Source organism: Borostomias antarcticus, assembly GCF_949987555.1.
Source record: "Borostomias antarcticus genome assembly, contig: scaffold_138, whole genome shotgun sequence".
Classification (NCBI taxonomy): Eukaryota; Metazoa; Chordata; class Actinopteri; order Stomiiformes; family Stomiidae; genus Borostomias; species Borostomias antarcticus.
In genome coordinates, this window is record NW_028176740.1 from 192,463 (window position 1) to 198,748 (window position 6,286).

General features: G+C 46.3%; 1 long non-coding RNA gene across 1 annotated transcript; it reads left to right on the plus strand.

Moving 5' to 3' along the window:
• Positions 1-3,788: 3,788 nt before the first annotated feature.
• LOC311328167 lies at positions 3,789-4,868 on the plus strand. The gene is made up of 3 exons (XR_014631181.1): positions 3,789-3,937; positions 4,102-4,197; positions 4,313-4,868. It is a non-coding gene; the product is annotated as an uncharacterized lncRNA (long non-coding RNA).
• The last annotated feature ends 1,418 nt before the right edge of the window (positions 4,869-6,286 follow it).

A 6,286-nucleotide genomic window follows, 5' to 3' on the forward strand; every position in this document is an offset into this window, starting at 1 on the left:
CCTCCCCCAGAAACTCCACACTGCAATACAGTCTGCCCAATAAACAAAAAAAATTCAGGTTATAAACACATAAGGACCCTATGGGAAAGTAGGCAGAGGGGAAGAAGCGACTAAAACAACAATTCAACAAGTCATTACAGCCGATAAGTAATGAGTGACTCGCCACTATTCTATCCTTTTTTTTTTTTTTTTTATTCTTTGCCGGCATCTGCCCAGGACAGATGCGGTCAATGGCGGCTAAGTGTGTGTGGGAAACAACAAGCTAGTTTAGGCACCGCGATTACCTCGTGGGTGGCAGTCTCCCACTTTACAGACAAATGGCAAATATATAAAGCATTATCTTGGCTTCGCCTTCACTGTTGCCTATGTAAAATTAGCCTAAGATTCGTGATGGCCTTAGAAAGCCTGACACGAGCGAGCTCCCAACGTGAGTCAGTCGAACAAACAAACAAACAATTCACATTTCCCTCAGTCCAGCGGCCATTTTAGAGTTAACTAACAAACCACCAGCTACGTTAGCTAACGTGGATTTTAACGCAGGCCTGCGCTGGTAATGTACAAATGTAACTTAGTGCGCTCTTACCTTGAAGTCATTTTTCGAAGAAACGGTAAAAGTAATTAGTCGTCTTTGTGTTCGTGTTCGCGTTCGTCTTTCTCTTCGTGTTTGCGTCTTCTCTCTTCTTCGTCTGCGTCTCTCTCTGTATTTTTCTTCGTCGTCTGGGGGTTTAAATGCCCCACCTGAATCCTCAGTCGCCGAGCCATTGGCCAGTTATTTGTTAAAACGTGACCAATGACAGTACAACTACAGTACACGTTAGCCAATAGGATCCCACCAGACCGATGCAAGCGGATGTCCGGCGCTTTAAAATTCGTCTTCTTCTCGCCTACATCTGAAACAGCGCCTCGCTCGCTACCATACAGAGAAGAAGAGGAACAACAACAACAACAACTACTACTACTATTGAATTCAGGTCAGTACAGTGTGCATTAACCAGCTACAGTATAGCTGGTTAGCCGGCTAGCAATATTTTAACCTGCAGTAACCTGCTAACGTTATACGTTTTCTGTTATCCGGGCGGGCAAACAGACAGGCTGGCATTGAAGCTAACGTTAGCACCCCTGTGTTTTTAACTATTGTTGCCCACTGCATTAACAGATGTAATGTTTTTCATACACACGGTAGTAACGCCTTCGAACTCGTATCACTGGCAAGCCTTTTAAAGCTAGCCAGCCTAAAATTTGCTGGTCAAACCATGCAGTTCATGTATACGCCGCCATCATGGCTTTGTGTTGGAGTTCAGTTCAGTAGGATTGTGTACTTTTGGCCACCTCCGACAGAAACTGTGTTTGTTTTTTTCGGATTTAATTACACTTTTCCTCATATTTGCATTGTCCCTGTTGACGTATTCCATAGTTATCGCCATCAACCAACTGTGTAATATACAAAAGTCACTCGCCTTGAAAATATTGCTAGCCGCCTAGCAAAGGCTAACAATAGCGTCGTTGTGTCTGTGGGTATGGCGCGTCACTGCTACGCGACGTGTTGTTGGCCATATAAGCTATAACTAGCCGGCTAGCAATATATTTACAAGGATTGACTTTTGAATAGTATGCACTGGGTTGATATTTGTCCACAGGGACACTCTAAATATGCGTAGAGGTTTGTTTATGTATTAAAAAGCAAGCATGTCGTAGGTGGCTGAACGTACAGAAACACCGTTCATAACAGTGCGTTGGGGAGTTTCAACGGCCCCTCCACAATGCTGAACACAGCCACATGCAATCCATAGATGGCACTGTGGAGAGCTATAATAATCATGAAGAGATTGCAAGAGTTGATGTCCCTGACTTGGATGAAGACGCCCTTACAGGCAGCAGAGAGGAGGATGATGAGATGGTGAGAATTGATGTCCCTGGCTTGGATGAAGACGCCCTTCCAGGCAGCAGAGAGGATGACTCAGATCATCTGCGAGAGGATGACTCGGATCATCACCGCGAAGATGACTCAGAACATTCCCAAGAGGATACAGACTCTGATCATTCGGCCTCTCTGCGTGAGGAATTGCGGGACTGGACAAATGCATATCAGGTCAAGCTCAATGCCCTGGATGCATTGCTCAAGATCTTGCAAAAACATGGCCACCAAGAACTGCCTTCCTCCAGCCGTACAGTAATGCAAACACCCAGAGACATTATTGTTGAGAAGAGGTCAGAGATGGAGTACATACATCTTTCACTTGAAAAGCAGTTACGTGATACACTTGAGCAATACCCACATGGAGATTTTGAAAACATCACAGAGGTTGAATTGTCCATTAATGTGGATGGCCTACCACTGTTCAAAAGTTCAGGCCAAAGTATGTGGCCTGTTCTCTGCGCTGTCCAGCTTCATCCTGTCAAGATCTTCCCTATAGTTCTCACTGCTGGGGACAGCAAACCCAAAGACTTGGACTTTTTGAAGGAGGTGGTTGCCGACCTGAATGCTGCGATGAGTAATGGCCTTCTGTTCAGGGGCAAGAGGCTCCAGGTTAAAGTCCGATGCATTGTCTGTGATGCTCCTGCCCGCGCACTTGTGAGGAACACGAAATACTGCACTGGGTATTATGGATGTGACAAGTGTGAGCAGAAGGGTGCTTATGTGACTGGTCGAGTCACATTCCCAAAAGTAGATGGCCTGATTCTGAGGGACAATCACTCCTTTAGAAACAAAACGCAAGAGCTACACCATCGAGGTGACACCCCACTATCCGATTTGCCGATTGACATGGTTGCAGCATTCCCCATTGATTACATGCACCAGAGTTGCCTTGGGGTTATGAAGAAACTGCTCCTCACCTGGACCAGAAAAGGAAAGCGAAGTGTCAGAATGTCTGCCCAGCAATGTGGATTACTTGGCAACAGAATGCGTGAGCTCAAGAACAGCATCCCATCAGACTTTGCAAGGTCGCCTCGATCGATTGAGCATGTGGAGAGATGGAAAGCAACAGAATTCCGCCAGTTCATGCTCTACACTGGAAAACTTGTGCTGAAAGGTCTTCTGGATGATAGACTATACAAACACTTCATGGTGTTCAGTGTCGCTATGGGCATTCTGGCGTGTCCAAAACTCCTGAAAGTCTACAGTACCTACGCCCACGAGCTTCTGGAGTACTTTGTTGCGCAAGCTAGACTCCTCTACGGCGATGACTTCATGGTGTACAATCTGCACAGTTTGGTTCACATTACTGCTGAGGCAGAGAAATATGGCGGACTGGACAACTGCAGTGCATTCCAGTTTGAAAACTACCTTCATGGCGTCAAGCGGCTGGTGCGGTCTGGAAACAATCCCATCAAGCAGGTGGCTAAAAGACTGCAGGAAAGGAATTTCAACATGCATGTCAAACCACACAATGTGAAAAGGTCAAGCCAGGAGAAGGACCGTGCATTCATCACAGAGGATGAACAGTGTGTGGAAGTTGTTGGAATACCTGCAGACGACGACAACATGGCTCTTTGCCTTGTCTACGCAAATCCTGCCCCTCTCTTCAATCACCCATGCACATCCTTCATGATTCATGCCTTCCGGTTTCAGAAGAGAGATGCAGACAGGAAATTCATACCAAAATCACAGCTGACAAGAAGAGCGATCAAGATTGAGCAGCCACAAGGCACAGTGTTTTTGGGACTTCTGCACAGTTTTTGATAAGACACTGCAAATCCTAACATTTGCACATTTGCCCAACAAGAGACAGTAGATTACAGCTGCCCACAATCAGGAACCAAAATCAATAAATCAATCAATCAATCAAGCAAAGCTTTATTTGTATAGCACATTTCATACCCAGAGGAAACACAATGCGCTTTACAGAGAACAAAATCTGCTCTCCAGACCCAGAACAAACCCAAGAGAAGATGCTCTCTTCTGAGACACTGCCACGCTCAGCCCCCTCATGGTCAGGTAAAGCACACATAGACATACATGCACGCACGCACACACACACTACTGGGAGGTTATGCTGTATTCACTCTCCTCACACTAATCTAACACACAGTCAGTGTCATGCACATGCAACCACCTCTAGATGATGAACAAATGTCACTGATGGCTGATCATTATTACAGATTTGGAATCTTGCCCCTGGAGCCAAGTCCAGAGGACCCCTCGTATCTGCAGAACTACCGTCATAGTAGTTCAGGGATGGAGCACCACCACAACAGGTAACACCTCGCCCCCGCACACACACAGGGTCCAATTTGGTGAAAATGCATACAAACTGGATTTGTGGAGTTGTGTCTTTCATAAGACTAACTTTGTGTGTCTGTGATGTTTCAGGTACTGAGTTAGAAGGCCTTTGGACAAGCCAGAGCTCCATTCAATCATCCTCTGTCTGCGCATGACAAATATATTTCTCACATACTGCAAGTGCAACGAGCAGTGAAATGTTTTGCTATGAGCCTCTAGACAAGCTGCAACTGTGATTCATGTAGTCCCAGTGGAGTGGATTGTGTGGTAGCGAGCTGTCCATTGAGGGGGACGACGCACAATTGTTGGCTCAATGGACAAGATTGCCCACACAACGACCATGAATGTAAATTAAATAATCAATCACCTGTTTGAATAGCGAGGGGGCGGGGTGTTCTCATTCATATATGGGTACCTGGGAGAAGGGTTTGTTCTGGGTCTATCTGGGAGACTATAATGGAAATTTGTGATTTCATTCATGTCATTTGAGTGAACAGTGAGGTTAGCCTGTTTGCTCGGTTCCTTTGTGGTACAGTTCTTTTAATGCATTGTTTAATTAGGTAATGTATTGTTTTAATGTAGTACTAAACACTCCCTAGTAGTGACGCAGGCTGTAGAATCTACATGGGGTCTATAAACAGAAAAGCCATCCTCTTGTGTCTTGTTTAATGATGGGGCGAATGTCTTCTATTGTTTATTGCAGATGTTGACTAATCAGATTTGTGCACAACATTGTAAATAAAGCTTCAGTTGAGGATAGCCTGTAGTATTGTAGTCTTGTACCTGTTCACATAAAAAATGATGGATTTCTGTGGTTGTACACGATTGATTAGATGCCCAATTGTAAATAAAGCTTGGGGTTAACCTTGTGTATTCTCATTGTAATCTCTTGTACCTGTGCACGGCATATCTGCAATAATTAGCTGTGACTATGAAAATGTAAAACTAAAGTCCAGTTGCTCATGAGGGTGTCATTTAAAGGTGCTCTCCCTCCAGCTCTGTTTTCAGCAAGGGGGCATAAACCGTTAGTAGATTAGAAAAGAAACATCAAATTGTGTGCAGGTTGATTAGGCAGTTTGACAGGTCATTCCAATCATTTCACTTGGTCAGAAGTGTGATTTGAACACATGATTTCCACCATGGGTCGCAGTGATAGAGAATCCTGCCTACTTTAACTGTGAGCCAAGCAAGCAGTGACGTCACGGGATAGCCCGATGCTAGCCTAATATGACTTTAATCCAACGTCACTGCAACGTTATTTAATGACGTTGCAGGGACCCATATTGCCAATGTTTCTGCAACGTTGCAGAAAAGTCTAATTAGACTTAGGAGGGTAAAGTTATTTTCGACCTTAGATGAACGTTGTCACAACATCGCCTGATGGTAACGTTGCAACTTACCTAAGTACAACTTATGTGCAACGTTGCTGCAACCCACTGTGTTAGTAGGGCACCAGTCACAATGTGCTCATCACTAAGCTGTCCATGTCCCTCTCCGGGCCACCTACCTGACTCCACCATGAAGACCACTGGGCAGTCTCCTTGCACCCACTGGTGAAGACTGTGTGTCTCTAGCTCAATCAGGGGCTGAGTTGTGGGGTCTGTGGCATGGTGGCGAGACTCCGCCCGCTTGGTTCAGAGCCAGGCGTGAACAGTGTAGGCCATGCTGGGCTACCCATCTGCCTTCACCAGTGAAGACCGTGTGTCTCTAGCCACCTCAGAGGCTGTGTTGTGAGGTCCGTGGCGTGGATAGTGGCGTGATGGTAAGACTCCACCCCCTCCGGTCAGAGCAGGTCAGGGGCAGTGTACTGCTCCCCGGACCACCCACATGCACCCAACCGGGAATGCGTCTTTAGCCAACTCAGGGTCTGAGATGTGGGGACGGTGGTGTGGATAGTGGCGTGGTGGCGAGACTCCGCCCCCTCAGGTCAGAGGTTGTGGGGGCAGGTCAGTGATTGCAGGCCATCCCCATGCACCCCTCATTGGAGACCATGTGTCTATAGCCCACTCCGGGGCCGAGCAGTAGCTGTGGAGGTGTTGTATGGAAGTTGAGGTTAGAAGCAGT